We start from the raw sequence: 18,294 nt of genomic DNA on the forward strand, positions 1-18,294 counted from the left end.
TGTGCCTCGACACAATCCTGTCTCGGAGCTCTATGGACAATTCCTTCGAACTCATGGCTTAATTTTTGCTCTGACATGCATTGTCAACTGTGGGACATTATATAGACAGGTGTGTGCGTTTCAAAAGAATGACTAAACAATTGAATTTACCACAGGTAGACTCCAATCAAGTTGCAGAAACATCTCAAGGATGATCAATGGAAACAGGATCCACCTGAGCTCAATTTCGAGTCTCATAGCAAAGGGTGAATACTTATGCAAATAAGGTATCTGTTTTGTATTTTTAATACATTTGCAAACTTCTAAAAACCTGTTTTTGCTTTGTCATTATGGGGTATGTGAGGATTTTTATTTAATCAATTTTAGATTAAGGCTGTAACGTAACAAAATGTGGAAAAGTCAAGGGGTCTGAATACTTTCTGAACGCACACACACAGTAAAAAAAAGCAAGTGGCATTTAAGATGAATTTATTTAAACCTAATGTCAAATGGTTATATTATATTACGGAACACAATCTTCAAAAATGCAGTAACTTCAATGGCATTGCGTTGCTTTGTTAATTTAGAAGAAAAGCTGCTGTTATTTCCAGAGCCCTTATCACAGTCAAGACATCTATTTTATAGTAAAAAACATGTAATATAAAAGAGAATAACATGGAACTGAATATTTTTCGAAAGAAAGTTGTGCGTCTGGAACAGTTATTCTTAAAAAGCGATCATTCAAACCGGGCTCAATTTGGCAAGTTGAAATCATTTTTTCAGGGTTACCAACAAAAATCTCTTTTCGATATACAGGCTTTAGATTTAGTTTATTCTGCCTGGTTTTTAGAGGTTTCTAACAATTCCACATTGAACACTGCATGGGGTCGAATTACGGCCACGACATCGTTTGGTAAGTAGGCCTATGCTTAAATATGCTCAGTCTTTATCAAACTAATGTTTTCGCGTATTTTAAGTGTGGAACCTGTATGTTTAGGGGGGTTATAGCATAGGCTAACCAATTTGAAAAAAATACAAGTAGTTTGCAAAGTAGCCCAAGAGTAAAATAGACAGGACACACTTATTCCAAAACTGCAGCTCGTTGTTGGAACACATTTTCCTACTTCAAAATCAACTAATTTGTGAAAATGCGTATCATTTTGCAAGGAATGTAGCTTGTGTACCCCATCAGTTATGCCAGCAGCATACCACCCTGCATCCCACTGCTGGCTTGCTTCTGAAGCTAAGCAGGGTTGGTCCTGGTCGGTCCCTGGACGGGAGACAAGATGCTGCTGGAAGTGGTGACGGAGGGCCAGTAGGAGGTACCCTTTCCTCTGGTCTAAAATATATATCCCAATGCCCCAGGGCAGTGATTGGGGACATTGCCCTGTGTAGGGTGCAGTCTTTCGGATGGGACATTAAATTGGTGTCCTGACTCTCTGTGGTCACTAAAGATCTCATGGCACTTATCGTAAGAGTAGGGGTGTTAACCCCGGTGTCCTGGCTAAATTCCCAATCTGACACTCATACCATCACAGTCACATAATCATCCCCAGCTTACAATTGGCTCATTCCTCCCTTCTGTAACTATTCCCCAGGTCATTGCTGTGTAATGAGAATATTTTCTCAGTCAACTTACCTGGTAAAATAAAGGGATAAAAAAAAAGTTTGATTTATTTATGTAGGCCTAATGGGAGCTTGTGTGTGCACTCCACACGTGTAGGGAGCAGTCGGAACGTGAATGAGAGAGGAGGAAGGGAATTTAGGTAAAAATTAAATAAATGCTTGGCTTCTTGTTTGTTTTGCCTCGCAAATACACATGTACAAATGGAACACTAGAGTCAAAGCAAGTTGTCTTTAAGACAAAATTTCACTTGACCATTCGGGCAGCCACGAAGCACATTCTACCAAATAGTTTTACAGTATTTGAAAAAATAATAATAAAATCGCTAGTTAAAGATAGCGCTTAACTTCTTGACACTAGGAGGCAGAATTTTTATGTTTGGAAAAATAACGTTCCCAATGTAAACGGCCTATTTCTCAGGCCCAGATGCTAGAATGTGCATATAATTGACAGATGATAGAAAACACTCAAAAGTTTCCAAAACTGTCAAAATATTGTCTGTGAGTATAACATAACCGATTTTGCAGGCGAAAACCTGAGGAAATCCAACCCGGAAGTGGCTCTTATTTAGAAAAATCCCTGTTCCATTGCCTGCCTATCCTCCATTTAAAGGGATATCAACCAGATTCCTTTCCCAATGGCTTCCACAGGTTGTGAACAGGCTTTAGACATAGTTTCAAGCTTTTATTCTGAAAAATGAGCGAGATTTATCAAAACGCGTCAGTGGATGGCCAGGTGTCCTTTGATTAGTTCATGCTCGACATTTTCTTTCTCTAGTATTCTTTCTCTAGTATTGATAGTTTACCGTCCGGTTGAAATATGATCAATTAGTTATGTTAAAAACAACATGAGGATTGATTATAAAAAACGTTTGACATGTTTCTACAAACTTTACAGGTAACATTTGGAATTTTCGTCTTCCCTTCATGACTGCTGGATCCTGTTGATTTCTGAACATAACGCACCAACCAAATGGAGGTTTTTGGATATAAAAATAATATTTATCAAACAAAAGGAACATTTATTGTGTAACTGGGAGTCTCGCGAGTGCAAACATCCGAAGATCAAAGATAAGCGATTAATTTTATTGCTTTTCGGACATTCGTGACCAATCTACATTGGTAGCTGTTCGTAATGTTTTGTCTAGTGATCGATAAACTCACAAACGCTTGGATTGCTTTCGCTGTAAAGCATATTTTCAAAATCTGATACGATAGGTGGATTAACAACAAGCTAAGCTGTGTTTTGGTATATTTCACTTGTGATTTCATGAAAATAAATATGTATATTTAAAAAAAAAAATAATAATTCGGCGCTCTGCAATTCAGCGGTTGTTTACGAAAATGATCCCGTTAAAGGGATCTGGGCGCCAAGAGGTTAAACGTCTGTTCAAGTACTCGATTACTGATGCCCATCCCTAGTCTTAAAGGGATGCTTTGGGATTTTGGCAATGAGGCCCTTTATCTACTTCCCCAGACTCAGATGAACTTGTGGATACCATTTTTATGTCTCTGCATGCAGTTTGAAGGAAAACACTAACTAGCGCAATTTGTAACTAGTGGTAACGCAATGTCTGGAAGTCTATGGGTATCTGCTAGCAGTCATTGCACTAACGCTAGTTAACGTTGGCTCTCAAAACTACCTCCAACTTCCTTCATACTGGACACAGAGCCATAAAAATGGTATCCATGAGTTCATCTTACTCTAGGGAAGTAGATAAAGGGCCTCATTGCCAAAATCCCATAGTATCCCTTTAACTTATTTGGGACTGAGGGGCATATTGAGTAGCTTGGATGAATAAGGTGCCCAGAGTAAACTGCCTGCTACTCAGGCCCAAAAGCTAGAATATGCATATAATTAGTAGATTTGGATAGAAAACAGTCTGAAGTTTCTAAAACTGTTTGAATGATGTCTGAGTATAACAGAACTCATATGGCAGGCAAAAACCTGAGAAAAAATCCAACCAGGAAGTGGGAAATCTGAGGTTTCTAGGTTTTCAAGTCTTTGCCTATCCAATATACCAATATACAGTGTCTATGGGGTCATATTGCACTTCCTAATGCTTCCACTAGCTGTCAACAGTCTTTAGAACCTTGTTTCAGGCTTCTACTATGAAGGGGGAGCGAATAAGAGCTGTTTGACTAAGAGGTCTGGCAGAATGCCATGAGCTAATAAGTCAGGCGTGCGGCCGTGAGAGCGAGCTCTGTTCCTTTTAATTTCTAAAGACAAAGCAATTGTCCGGTTGAAACATTATTGAAGATTTATGATAAAAACATCCTAAAGATTGATTATATACATCGTTTGACATGTTTCTACGAACTGTAATATAACTTTTTTGACTTTGTCTGGACCTAGTGCCTGCGCATTTGGATTACTGGACTAAACGCGCAAACAAAAAGGAGGTATTTGGACATAAATTATGGACTTTATCAAACAAAACGAACATGTATTGTCGAACTGGGATTCCTGGGAGTGCATGCCGATGAATGTCATCAAAGGTAAGTGAATATTTATTATGCTATTTCTGACTTTTGTTGACTCCACAACATGGCGGGTATCTGTATGGCTTGTTTTGGTGCCTGAGCGCTGTACTCAGATTATCGCATGGTGTGCTTTTGCCATAAAGCTTTTTTGAAATCTGACACAGCGGTTGCATTAAGGAGAAGTATATCTTTAAGTATTCGACGTGGCACAGTGTGGAAATGATAATAAAAGTGCAGGAAATGCAGAAAATAATTTCTTAGAGTTGGATTTAACAGTATAAATGGAGAAAGCCCCATTGAAAATCACTTATAAATGTAAACTCAGCAAAAAAAGAAACGTCCCCTGATCGTCCTCGCAGTGGCAGACCATGTGTAACAACACCTGCACAGGATCGGTACATCCGAACATCACACCTGCGGGACAGGTACAGGATGGCAACAACACCTGCCCGAGTTACACCAGGAACGCACAATTCCTCCATCAGTGCTCAGACTGTCCGCAATAGGCTGAGAGAGACTGGACTGAGGGCTTGTAGGCCTGTTGTAAGGCAGGTCCTCACCAGATATCACCGGCAACAACGTCGCCTATGGTCCAGCAACAGTGGGTTTGGGCCCAGACAGGTCTGGTAAAAAGTGCTCTTCACTGACGAGTCGCGGTTTTGTTTCACCAGGGGTGATGGTCGGATTCTCGTTTATCGTCAAAGGAATGAGCGTTATACCGAGGCCTATACTCTGGAGCGGGATCGATTTGGAGGTGGAGGGTCCGTCATGGTCTGGGACGGTGTGTCACTGCATCGTCGGACTGAGCTTGTTGTCATTGCAGGCAATCTCAACTCTGTGCGTTACAGGGAAGACATCCTTCTCCCTCATGTGGTACCCTTCCTGCAGGCTCATCCTGACAGGACCCTCCAGCATGACAATGCCACCAGCCATACTGCTCGTTCTGTGCGTGATTTCCTGCAAGACAGGAATGTCAGTGTTCTGCCATGGCCAGCGAAGAGCCCGGATCTCAATCCCATTGAGCACGTCTGGGACGTGTTGGATCGGCGGGTGAGGGCTAGGGCCATTCCCCCCCCAGAAATGTCTGGGAACTTGCAGGTACCTTGGTGGAAGAGTTGGGTAACATCTCACAGTAAGAACTGGCAAATCTGGTGCAGTCCATGAAAAAGAGATGCACTCCAGTACTTAATGCAGCTAGCTACTGACTGTTATTTTTTATTTTGACCCCCCCTTTGTTCAGGGACACACTATTCCATTTCTGTTAGTCACATGTCTGTGGAACTTGTTCAGTTTATGTCTCAGTTGTTGAATCTTATGTTCATACAAATATTTACACGTTAAGTTTGCTGAAAATAAACACAGTTGACAGTGAGAGGACATTTCTTTTTCTGCTGAGTTTGTGTTGCCACACTAGGGTCATGAACTACCCAGAACTACCCAGAAAGCATGAACTACCCAGAAAGAATATTTTGAAATTGTATTATTCAAAGACAAAATATAGTCAAATGCCATCATTTATTCATTTTTTATAGTGTGAAATAATATTTTGGCACCTAGCAAGAGGCTTTTTTGTAGCACACGTGATGGCAGAGTTTGCAAAACAAATACCCACTGGATTGATGGAAATAATCATAATATCATACTGCCAGGTATTCACAGGCTACTTTGTAGTTAACATTTCATTGAGAAGGCTTTTGGGAAAGCCTTTCCAGCTACTAGAATACTTTATTAGCATCATTGCTAATGGCTACATAAAGAGGTAGACAGCACCGCAGTCTCCTTGCCTCTTCAGAAAGTGGCAGGAAATGAGTCACGGATGCATTCTGTTTATGTCTTCTGATAAACTTGAGCAAATTAATAAATGTAATACATTTAGTTGATTCCTTCCTCAGGTCAAAACATTTTTAATTCCTGGGATTCCCCGAGGGCCCTAATTATCACATTTGGACCAGAATGACGCTCTCCATTACCTATTGTTCCTGCAGTTATGATTCGCCATCTTCATTGAATGTTTTCATAATTTATCTGCAGATAATCGCCAAAATGCCTACCAATAGCCTATGCAAATTAGGGAGCCAAATGAACAGCTCTCACCGATGTGATTCGGTAGGCTACCATGACTGAGTCAGTCACTCTCTTAGTGTGACTGTCTGGCAAGCCCCGATATTCTAGGAAAAGAAACCTTGGAAATCCTTTGGGTTTACTTGTCCCGATGCGATACCATGGACGTGTAACCACGTCACATGATTTATGAACGGCAGAGATATAGAAGTTTGACTTTATTCAGAAAGTTAAACACCTTTTATAAACTAGTCAACACTGGCTGTTCAGTTGTCAATCAAAGCACAGTAAATAGACTAAGCGCCACGACTTAGTGTGGCTGGCTTTGTGAAAGAAAATAAATGTGCCAGAAAACAACAATTAGGCTAAGTGGATTTTGACTCATCGGTACCACTTCCATTACATGGGAAGTGCAAAATCCCGAGCATCATGCTCTCTCCCTTCTCCATGTAAATAAAGAAATGTGAATGCATATCGTTCATTGTAGAGCAGGTCTGGGCAAAGGCCGGCCTGGGAGCGGTATACTGTCCGCGGAATCATGCTCAGATCAAAGAAAATGCGATAGCAATGTTTTGAAAAACGCATTTGTTATTCAAATTAAAAGCCCAATGAATACTCGCCTTTGTGTAATGATTTAACTCCCACCGCTCGTGGGATATTTATTTTGAAGGCACGTATAAATAACAACTGCACGAGGACAGACTGACTGACAGGCTGACACAGTCACAGTCACAGTTACAAATAGTAGCTAGCTAGAAATTAGGCAAAATTTACCCACCAAGTAGAAGCCAACAATCACACCCACCTTCCGACACTACTAGTCTGTTCCCTATCAGATGACCAGCAGAAGAAGCATACATCGCTGCTGCGTGCTTTGAACGGTGAGTTCTCTTCTCGTTTTGAGGATTTCAAAGTGTTGGAAAATGACATGCTGTTGTTTTCCTCTCCGTTCACCTTCAATGTGGATAACGCTCCCACTGACCTGCAACTTGAGCTTATCGATCTTCAGTCTGATGCAGTGATTGGAGAACTATTCAAAACAATGTCACTGACAAGGTTCTATGCATCTCTCAATGAACAAGACTTTCCAAAGATTAGGAGTCATGCTCAGAAGATGTTTGCACTGTTTGGGTCAAACTATGCATGTTAAAAGACATTTTCAGTGATGAAATATAACAAGTCAAGGCATAGATCATCTCTTAATGACTTACCTCTCAGCAAACCTGCGCATAGCGACGTCAAAAACTATACCTGACTTCACTGCTCTAGTCAATGCTCATCAGAGACTTCCCTCCTCACATAGACTGAGTAGTTTAAATGTAATGTTGAGCTCTCTCTTTCTTGTTCGGTCTGTGGTGCTGAATGCACAGTGTACTTTTCCCTCCGTGTAGTTCATTGCATGTTTAATAATAAAATGCATGTTTAATAATAAAAATACCTTCAAAAAAGGAGAACATGGATCTTGTTTATTTCTGTGCATGTTAAAGTAAAATAAGTAACATATCTGGACGTGATTTACTGTAGATATATCTGTCAACAACAGTCATACACATGATCTATAATCGTGTAATATCGTTCTGGCCCGGGATGGCAAAAATATATTCTAATGTGGCCCTCCATGGAAAACAACTGACCAGGCCTGTTATAGAGGGAGAGGGCTCGACAATGGGCTCATCGGAATAACAAATTAAAACTTGTAAATGAAAAGTAGTTAATGAAGTGGAAAAAGTAGCCCACTGAAAATTAGTCTGTAACCAGCTATTTAGCTGACGCTAATGGAAAACACTGACACAGGGTAGACTAGCTACTACAGTTTGTACTTTAAAACAATACACACTAAATTAAGCAGTCTGTTAGCTAGCTGCTATACCATTAGATGAGGGACACAAAAATTGACATCCTGCTGGATTGACCCTCTCCGTGGTTAATCCACTCCCCTTCCTCAATGCACTTGCAGGGTAAAATTACATTCTTAACTTAATACAGAAGTGCTTTGCAAGGGGCAAAAATAACACCAACATGTAAATGTCACATCAGTACTGCAGTTTTGAACCAGCCCGTTATGAGGTTAAAGGAGAAAAGGCTCCTCTTGCCTGCCAGGCCCAGGACACAGCAATATGTCGTCATCAGCCAACGTAAAGCCTACGCATGTCACCTAGCTCCTACACTGGATGGAGATCACCAAGGGTTGAATAAAAATGCCTATACTGTCTGACATCACAGCCTTGGACACCTGGAGGTAGTCCTATGAGTTTGTGGTAGGAAAGGGAACGAAGGAGACCAACAATCGATGAAAACATAGTAGGCTCTATTGGTTACAAGAAACCACAAGTGGAGAGACGATAGTGGTAAAAAGAAGAACCATTACAAGGAACTGCCTGTCCAGTGATCATCTGAACAGAGATCGTTTCACTCAGTCAGGCATCGCTTTACTTGTACACCACCGAGCGGAAACAAAAACATTTCAGCCCTGGCTCATGGTCTAGATTGAAGTGTACTATTATTGTTAAAATTACAAACAGTGCCACTTACAGTGGCTGACCTGGCAATACCCGCCTGCTCTGAATTCAGATTGGTGTCAGCAATAGCACAGGACTCGGCTCTGTCTAGCAGATACATGCTGGGCCTCTTAGGTAGGCCATAATTTGGATTAAATCAGATTACAAAATGAGTGACACCCTAGGGGTGTCAAAAGGGGGACTAAAAATCCCTATGTTATCTAATATGTTACTATGTTACTGAGAACGTGTTCTGAATGGTCATTAAAAGGTTTTAAGTTCCTGGGTTCAAAGGCAACCTAGTATGTGAGAAAAAGGGTTACACCCTGTGGGGTGTAAAAAGGGGGAATTGTGAGGATCTGTGTTTATTGCGCTATAACCCAATACTATATCACATGTGATTGAATATTAGCAACTGTTGGCCTGGGTGCCTGTGTGTGTGCTGGAAGTAACATTTTGCCCCAGATAGTGTGCTGAGAAGCTGTGGTTAACCTTGAGCGGGAACAGTATGCTTTCTATGCAGGTGCAAATAGCTCAACAGTGTTACAGAACTGTCTGACCTCAGTTTCTAGGGTGTGGGAGCGTAATCTACACAGCAACAGCGCCGGACATCTGGAGCGCTGTGGGGCTGGGACCAGCCTGGGCGCCACCGACAGGCTAGTGAGTCTAAACCACGCTAAGCCTCTACTGTGATAGGCCAACGGACGAGTTGGAACTGTCTCTGTCACAGTATAACAAATGTTGATTGTATCATTTCGAGTCAGTTCTCTGCTTTACCCTGCGTGGTGATACAGTGAACCCGTATATACGAAAATTGCATTTACCATTTATCACTTGTGTTAAATAAATATAATTTAAGTATATTCGGTGACTCTGAATCACATTTTATCCTGATACCAGATTCGATTGACGCAACCCTTTACATTACCCATGATAATACATTTAAGAATAACTTTGATGCAGTGATGCTCTGGGCCTGAGCAGATATTTTAACTGGTGAGGGCCCAAAAAGGCGATTAATTTAGCATGGATAAACACAAAATCTGTGTCAACTGCAAGAAAATGTCCCTATTTTCAGAATGAGCTTGTCACAATACCAACATTTTACTAACAATGTAATACCAGGCCAAGTATCAAGGTACCAAGTAGTATCGTGATACCACAGGGTCAGACACTTAACATCTCCGAATAGAAAAACCAGAGAGGACATTTCTCTCAGAGCAATAATGCATATGGGCATTTCCATGTAAAAATACCAATGAGTACCAACATATGAAGTCCATAGGAGCATGTCAAATTTGTAGAGACAGCACAGCTCTCAATATAGTGATGCAGGTCTTTCGATGTTGTACACATGAAATTGTCAATCCGAACTTTATCCACAACGTTATAATCCCTTTTGTTGCGACTCGAGCGATACTCTCAATGTTATAGGCAACTCCCAAAATAAAGGAAACAAGGGATACAAAGTATATTGAAAGCATGAGGCGCTTCCACACAGGAAGCTCCAGACACTGGAAAAATCTATGCCAAGGTGCATATAAGCTGTTCTGTTGGCCCAACGCCCTATTAAGACACTATGTTGACATTTCCTTTATTTTGTTCAGGGACCCCATTAGGGCGGGGTGATATCAAATTAATTTTAATGTATTAGCGCAATGTTTCAAATGGCTGAATTGCTAGTTTCAAGGTTTGTCTTTTTGATCTCCTTGGCTTCTTCTGTGCACCTTCCCACATGCACAAACACCAAATTAACTTTAGATTTCTTTTTAGCAGTTAAAATATATTTTGGGCCATAATTACACATCTAAACAGATGAGGATGCTTTCTGTTTTTCTAAAACAAGAAATGCATTACTTGTAAGTAGTAATGGGGTATATTGATGCAAGTCACAAAAATGAAATGTGTCTTTTAATCAATGCATGTTGAAATAAATAATTTAGAAACAATAGTCAAATCAGAAAAAGTTCTACAACTGAACATCAATAATCAAAAAGTGCCTAAGCTGCCACAAAAGGCTGAGTGATATGGCTTATTATTATTATTATTAGTTCAGGGACCTACACTGACATTTTTACAAGGAGAACATGTGCTCCTACGTAGAAATGTAGAAGCACACAAATGCATCTAGGACAGTGGTTCACAAACTTTTTATAGTCCCGTACCCCTTCAAAACATTCAACCTCCAGCTGTGTACCCCCTCTAGCACCAGGGTCAGCACTCAAATGTTTTTTTTTGCCATCATTGTAAGCCTGCCAAACACACAAATACATTTATTAAAACATAATGAGTGTGACTTGTCGTCACAACCCGGCTCATGGGAAGTGACAAAGAGCTCTTAAAAGACCAAGGCACAAATACTCAATACTTTTGCTCTTTATTTAACCATCATACATATAAAACCTAATTTGTTCATCAAATTGTGAATAACTCACCACAGGTTAATAAGAAGGATGTGCTTGAAAGGATGCACATAGTGGCTTGCGAAAGTATTCACCCCCCTTGGCATTTTTCCTATTCTGTTGCCTTACAACCTGGAATTAAAATTGATGTTTTGGGGGTTTGTATCATTTGATTTACACAACATTCCTACCACTTAAATATTTTTTGTGAAACAAGAAATAAGACCAAAAAAACTGAAAACTAGAGCGTGCATAACTATTCACCCCCCCAAAGTCAATACTTTGTAGAGCCACCTTCTGTAGCAATTACAGCTGCAAGTCTCTTGGGGTATGTCTCTATAAGCTTGGCACATCTAGCCACTGGGATTTTTGCCCATTCTTCAAGGCAAAACTTCTTCAGCTCCTTCAAGTTGGATGGGTTCCGCTGGTGTACAGCAATCTTTAAGTCATACCACAGATTCTCAATTGGATTGAGGTCTGGGCTTTGACTAGGTCATTCCAAGACATGTAAATGTATCCCCTTAATCCACTTGAGTGTTGCTTTAGCAGTATGCTTAGGGTCATTGTCCTGCTGGAAGGTGAACCTCCTTCCCAGTCTCAAATCTCTGGAACACTGAAACAGGTTTCCCTCAAATATTTCCCTGTATTTAGCGCCATCCACCATTCCTTCAATTCTGACCAGTTTCCCAGTCCCTGCCGATGAAAAACATTGGATGGTGTTCTCAGTGTGATGAGGTGTTGGGTTTGCACCAGATAGTGTTTTCATTGATGGCCAAAACGCTAAATTTTAGTCTCATCTTACCAGAGTACCTTCTTCCATATGGTTGTGTAGTCTCCCACATGCCTTTTGCTTATTTTTTTTCTTAAAGCAATGGCTTTTTCTGGCCACTCGTCCGTAAAGCCCAGCTCTGTGGAGTGTACGGCTTAAAGTGGTCCTATGGACAGATACTCCCATCTCCGCTGTGGAGCTTTGCAGCTCCTTCAGGGTCATCTTTGGCCTCTTTGTTGCCTCTGATTAATGCCCTCCTTGCCTAATCCGCGAATTTTGGTTGGCGGCCCTCTCTTGGCAGGTTTCTTGTGTTACCATAATCTTTTCATTTTTTAATAATGGATTTAAAAATGGTAAAAAAAATGGTAACCCAACCCTGATCTGTACTTCTCCACAACTTTGTCCCTGACCTGTTTGTAGAGCTCCTTGGTCTTCATTACATTTACATTTAAGTCATTTAGCAGACGCTCTTATCCAGAGCGACTTACAAGTACATACATTCATAGTTTTTTTGTACTGGCCCCCCGTGGGAATCGAACCCACAACCCTGGCGTTACAAGCGCCATGCTCTACCAACTGAGCCACACGGGGCCATGGTGCCGCTTGCTTGGTAGTGCCCCTTGCTTTGTGGTGTTGCAGACTCTGGGGCCTTTCAGAACAGGTGTATATATACACTGAGATCATGTGACACTTAGATTGCACACAGGTGGACTTAAACTACTTATATGACTTCTGAAGGTAGTCATTGGTTGCACCCCTTTGCTTCATAGCAAAGTATTTTTTTTTCATTTAATTCTAATTCCAAACAACGATTATTCTGGACAAAGGACCCCTTGTACAAGATTCTGATGGAAGCTCAGCAAAAGTAGGAACCATTTATGATGTTATTTCGTATTTCTGTTGAAAATGTTTAGTAATATTCCGCCCTGATTTTGGGCGCTGTCTCTCTATCACGTAAGATGTATGTCGTACTAAAGTTATTAAAAAAAATCTAACACAGCGGTTGCATTAAGAACTAGTGTATCTTTCATTTGCTGTCCAACATGTATTTTTTAGTAAAGTTTATGATTAGTTATTTGATTAGATTAGGTGAGTGTCAGAAATATATTCGGACATTCTAGGAAAAAGTTGCTACGTTTTCACAATGTATAACCACGGATTTCAGCTCTAAATATGCACAATATGCACGAACAAACCATATATGTATTGTGTAATATGATGTTATAGGACTGTCATCTGATGAAGATTGTGAAGGTTAGTGAATAAATGTATATCTTTTGCTGGTTTTTTCGCTATCGCTACCTTTGCGTTGAATGAATGCGGTTGTGTGTTTGGCTATTGTGGTAAGCTAATATAATGCTATATTGTGTTTTCGCTGTAAAATACTTAAAAAATCTGAAATATTGGCTGGATTCACAAGATGTTTGTCTTTCATTTGCTGTACACCATGTATTTTTCATAAATGTTTTATGATGAGTATTTAGGTATTTCACGTTGGTCTCTGTAATTGTTCAAGCTGCTTCGGTGCTATTTGTGATTGTAGCTGCAATGTAAAACTATGATTTATACCTGAAATATGCACATTTTTCGAACAAAACATAGATTTATTGTATAACATGTTATAAGACTGTCATCTGATGAAGTTGTTTCTTGGTTAGTGACTAATTCTATCTCTATTTGGTCGATTTTGTGCAAGCTACCTGTGCTGTGAAAGAAATGTCTGTGCTTTTTTGTATTTGGTGGTGAGCTAACATAAATATACGTGGTGTTTTCGCTGTAAAACATTTTAAAAATCGGACATGTTGGCTGGATTCACAAGATGTTTATCTTTCATTTGCTGTATTGGACTTGTTAATGTGTGAAAGTTAAATATTTCTAAAAAATATTTCTTGAATTTCGCGCGCTGCCTTTTCAGTGGAATGTGGGCGGGGTTCCGCTAGACAGGTTAAAAATCAATACACAGAAGTATATATTTTTTAAACCTGCATATTTAGCTAAAAGAAATCCAGGTTAGCAGGCAATACTAACCAGGTGAAATTGTGTCACTTCTCTTGCGTTCATTGCACGCAGAGTCAGTGTATATGCAACAGTTTGGGCAGCCTAATTTGCCAGAATTTTACGTAATTATGACATAACATTGAAGGTTGTGCAATGTAACAGGAATATTTAGACTTATGGATGCCACCCGTTAGATAAAATACGGAATGGTTCCGTATTTCACTGAAAGAATAAACATCTTGTTTTCAAGATGATAGTTTCCGGATTCGACCATATTAATGACCTAAGGCTCGTATTTGTGTGTGTTATTATGTTATAACTAAGTCTATGATTTGATAGAGCAGTCTGACTGAGCGGTGGTAGGCTGCAGCAGGCTCGTAAGCATTCATTCAAACAACACTTTACTGCGGTTTGCCAGCAGTGCTTCAAGCATTGCGCTGTTTATGACTTCAAGCCTACCAACCCCCGAGATTAGGCTGGTGTAACCGAAGTGAAATGGCTAGCTAGTTAGCGGGGTGCGCGCTAATAGTGTTTCAAACTTCACTCGCTCTGAGACTTGGAGTGGTTGTTCCCCTTGCTCTGCATGGGTAACGTTGCTTCGAGGGTGGCTGTTGTCGATGTGTTCCTGGTTCGAGCCCAGGTAGGAGCGAGGAGAGGGACGGACGCTATACTGTTACACTGGCAATACTAAAGTGCCTATAAGAACATCCAATAGTCAAAGGTTAAGGAAATACAAAATGGTAGAGAGAAATAGTCCTATAATAACTACAACCTAAAACTTCTTACCTGGGAATATTGAAGACTCATGTTAAAAGGAACCACCAGCTTTCATATGTTCTGCGCAAGGAACTTAAACGTAAGCTTTCTTACATGGCACGCATTGCACTTTTACTTTCTTCTCCAACACTTTGTTTTTGCATTATTTAACTTCTCACGAGTCACCAACCCTGAAAAATTTGCATTTTTCAGGTATAAATCACAGTTCTACATTGCAGCTGCAATCTGAAATAGTGCCGACCCAGCCAGAACAATTACAGAGACCAACGTCATATAACGAATTACTCATCTTAAAACATTTCAGAAAAATACACAGCGTACAGATATTGAAAGCCCAACATCTGGTGAATCCAAACAATATTTCAGATTTATTAAATGTTTTATAACGAAAACAAAATGTAGCGCTAAATTAGCATAGCTATACCAGGCAGATTCGGCTAGGCGCCCACGGCCAGTTCACATGCACAACAGATATGATATAACATCGTAAATTGGGTCTTACTATGGCTGATCTTTCATCAGAATGTTGATCAAAGTGTCCTTTGTCAAGATGAGTCGTTGGTTCCGTTCAGAATTGTTCCTTTCCCACTCCATTTAGCACAGGTACTGGTCGAGTGGCACGGATCTCTCAAACGTAAATAAAATCAGACAACGGAACACCACAAAACTCCCGAAAAAATTCAAATAATCTGATTAAACTATATTGAAAAAACATACATTACGATGATCTGGTCACATGTATCAAACAAACTTCGAGACGGAGATAGTTTTCATCCATAATGGCCGCACAACAGAAGACAATCGCAGCTACAAGTCGCACGATTTAGAGAACAGGAAGTTGTCGGTCACGCCAAAGAATTAGCTCTCATTTCACGTCAGTCCCAGATAAACAAGATATTTTTCCTCTGACGTCCTCTTGACACCCAGAGGAAGGCCAATGAGGTGTGTTTCGGGTCATAGGGGGCACGACCATATATAGGCAGAGCGTTGAAGCTGGCATACACATCTTGCTTTTTTCTTCTTGGTCATGGAAAGTGCTGTCAAATGACTTCTGTATCACTCAGAGACAAAATTGAAACGGTTTTAGAAACTAGAGATTGTTTTCTTTCCAATGGTATTATTTATATGCATATAGTAAGAGCAATAATTGAATAAGAGGCAGTTTAATCTGTAGAGCAAATTATGCTAATGGGAAAATAGCACCCCCTGTATTCTCAAGAAGTTTTAAACCAAATTGAACATGTTTCATTATTTATTTGAGGCTAAATTGATTTTATTGATGTATTATATTAGGTTAAAATAAGTGTTCATTCAGTAGTTGTAATTGTCATTATTACAAATAAATAAATAAAAATCGGCATCGGCTTTTTTTGGTTCTCCAATAATCAGTATCGGCATTGAAAAATCATAATCGGTCGACCTCTAATTCAGATCATTCAGGCGAGTTGTGTGAGAAACTCGTCATAATGCAAGCAGTCAGACAAGTGAAAATTATGGTCAGTAAAGAAAAAAAATGTTTAACTCTTCTCAATAAAAAAAAAGACCTGTCAATACTTTGCCCCTTGATAACCAGCGCACTTCTGTATGTTGTAAAAGCGTTACATGGTTGCTGCCCATATCATTGCATAGTGCAGAAAATACACGAGAGTTCAGGGGCCTTGCTTTAACAAAGTTAACCATTTTCACTGTAGTGTCCAAAACGTCTTTCAAGCTTTCCCTTGGCAGCAAGAGCATCTCGGTGGATGCTGCAGTGTACCCAAGTGGCGTCAGGAGTAACTGCTTGCATGTGCGTTACCACTCCACTATGTCTCCATGTCATGGCTTTTGCACCATCAGTACAGATACCAACACATCTTGACCACCAAAGTCCATTTGATATCACAAAGCTGTCCAGTACTTAAAAAATATCCTCCTCATGTTGTCCTTGTTTCCAGAAGAAGTCTTCCTTAATTGAACCCCCATAAACATAACACACATATACCAGGAGCTGTGCCCAGGCCCGCCACATCTGTTGACTCATCCAGCTGTAACGCATAGAATTCACTGGCTTGCATGTGAAGCAGTAATTGTTTCAAAACATCTCCTGCCATGTCATTGATGCGTCGTGAAAGTGTTTGTAACGGTAGTCGTCATATTCCTCCTCCTCGGACGAGGAGAGGCGAGAAGGATCGGAGGACCAATTTGCAGCGTAGTAATTAGACGTAAGGAATTTATTTAAATGATAGACGAACACGAAACAACACTTGAGAATTTTACAAAATAACAAACGCAGTAGACAGACCTGGACGTAAGAACTTACATGTAACGAAGAACGCACAAACAGGAAAAATGACTACACAAAACGAACGAACGGACAAACAAACCGAAACAGTCCCGTGTGGCGCAACATAGACACAGACACAGGAGACAACCACCCACAACAAACAATGTGAAACCACCTACCTTAATATGGTTCTCAATCAGAGGAGATGAAAACCACCTGCCTCTAATTGAGAACCATATCAGGTCACCCATTAACCAACATAGAAACACATAACATAGAATGCCCACCCACACTCACGCCCTGACCGACTAACACATAAAAAAACAACAGAAAACAGGTCAGGAACGTGACATAACCCCCCCCCCTCAAGGTGCGTACTCCGGACGCACCACCAAAAGTCTAGGGGAGGGTCTGGGTGGGCATCTGACCACGGTGGTGGCTCAGGCTCTGGGCGAGGTCCCCACCCCACCATAGTCAATCCCAGCTTCCGTATCCCCCTCCTATTCAACCCACCTAAATTAAGGGGCAGAACCGGGATAAGGGGCAGCTCCGGACTGAAGGACGGCGGCTCCGGACTGAAGGACGGCGGCTCCGGACTGAAGGACGGCGGCACCGGGACAAGGGGCAGCACCGGGACAAGGGGCAGCACCGGGACAAGGGGCAGCACCGGGACAAGGGGCAGCACCGGGACAAGGGGCAGCTCCGGGACAAGGGGCAGCACCGGGATAAGGGGCAGCTCCGGACTGAGGGACGGCAGCTCCGGACTGAGGGGCAGCTCCGGACTGAAGGACGGCAGCTCCGGACTGGCTGACGGCTCTGGCTGGCTGACGGCTCTGGCTGGTCATGGCTGGCTGACGGCTCTGGCTGGTCATGGCTGGCTGACGGCTCTGGCTGGTCATGGCTGGCTGACGGCTCTGGCTGGTCATGGCTGGCTGACGGCTCTGGCTGGTCATGGCTGGCTGACGGCTCTGGCTGGTCATGGCTGGCTGACGGCTCTGGCTGGTCATGGCTGGCTGACGGCTCTGGCTGGTCATGGCTGGCTGACGGCTCTTGCTGATCCTGTCTGGCTGAAGGCTCTGGCGGCTCCTGTCTGACGGAAGGCTCTAGCGGCTCCTGTCTGGCGGTAGGCTCTAGCGGCTCCTGTCTGGCGGATGGCTCTGAAGGCTCATGGCAGACGGGCGGCTTTGCAGGCTCATGGCAGACGGGCGGCTTTGAAGGCTCAGTACAGACGGGCAGTTCATGCGGCGCTTGGCAGACGGGCAGTTCAGGCGCCGTTGGGCAGACGGGCAGTTCAGGCGCCGCTGGGCAGACGGGCAGTTCAGGCGCCGCTGGGCAGACGGGCAGTTCAGGCGCCGCTGGGCAGATGGGCAGTTCAGGCGCCGCTGGGCAGACGGCAGACTCTGGCCGGCTGAGACGCACTGTAGGCCTGGTGCGTGGTAC

At 41.9% G+C, this 18,294-nt stretch overlaps 1 protein-coding gene and 1 non-coding gene across 4 annotated transcripts in view; both read right to left on the minus strand.

Moving 5' to 3' along the window:
* The window catches only part of LOC139530863 (kinectin-like), a 48,962-nt gene that overhangs the window by 19,970 nt on the left and 10,698 nt on the right, over positions 1-18,294 (minus strand). The gene's annotated exons all lie outside the window — the stretch shown is intronic.
* Positions 12,334-12,409, minus strand: trnat-ugu (transfer RNA threonine (anticodon UGU)). The gene has a single exon. It is a non-coding gene; the product is annotated as a tRNA-Thr (tRNA).

The sequence above is a fragment of the Salvelinus alpinus genome, chromosome 9 (assembly GCF_045679555.1).
Source record: "Salvelinus alpinus chromosome 9, SLU_Salpinus.1, whole genome shotgun sequence".
Taxonomy (NCBI): domain Eukaryota; kingdom Metazoa; phylum Chordata; class Actinopteri; order Salmoniformes; family Salmonidae; genus Salvelinus; species Salvelinus alpinus.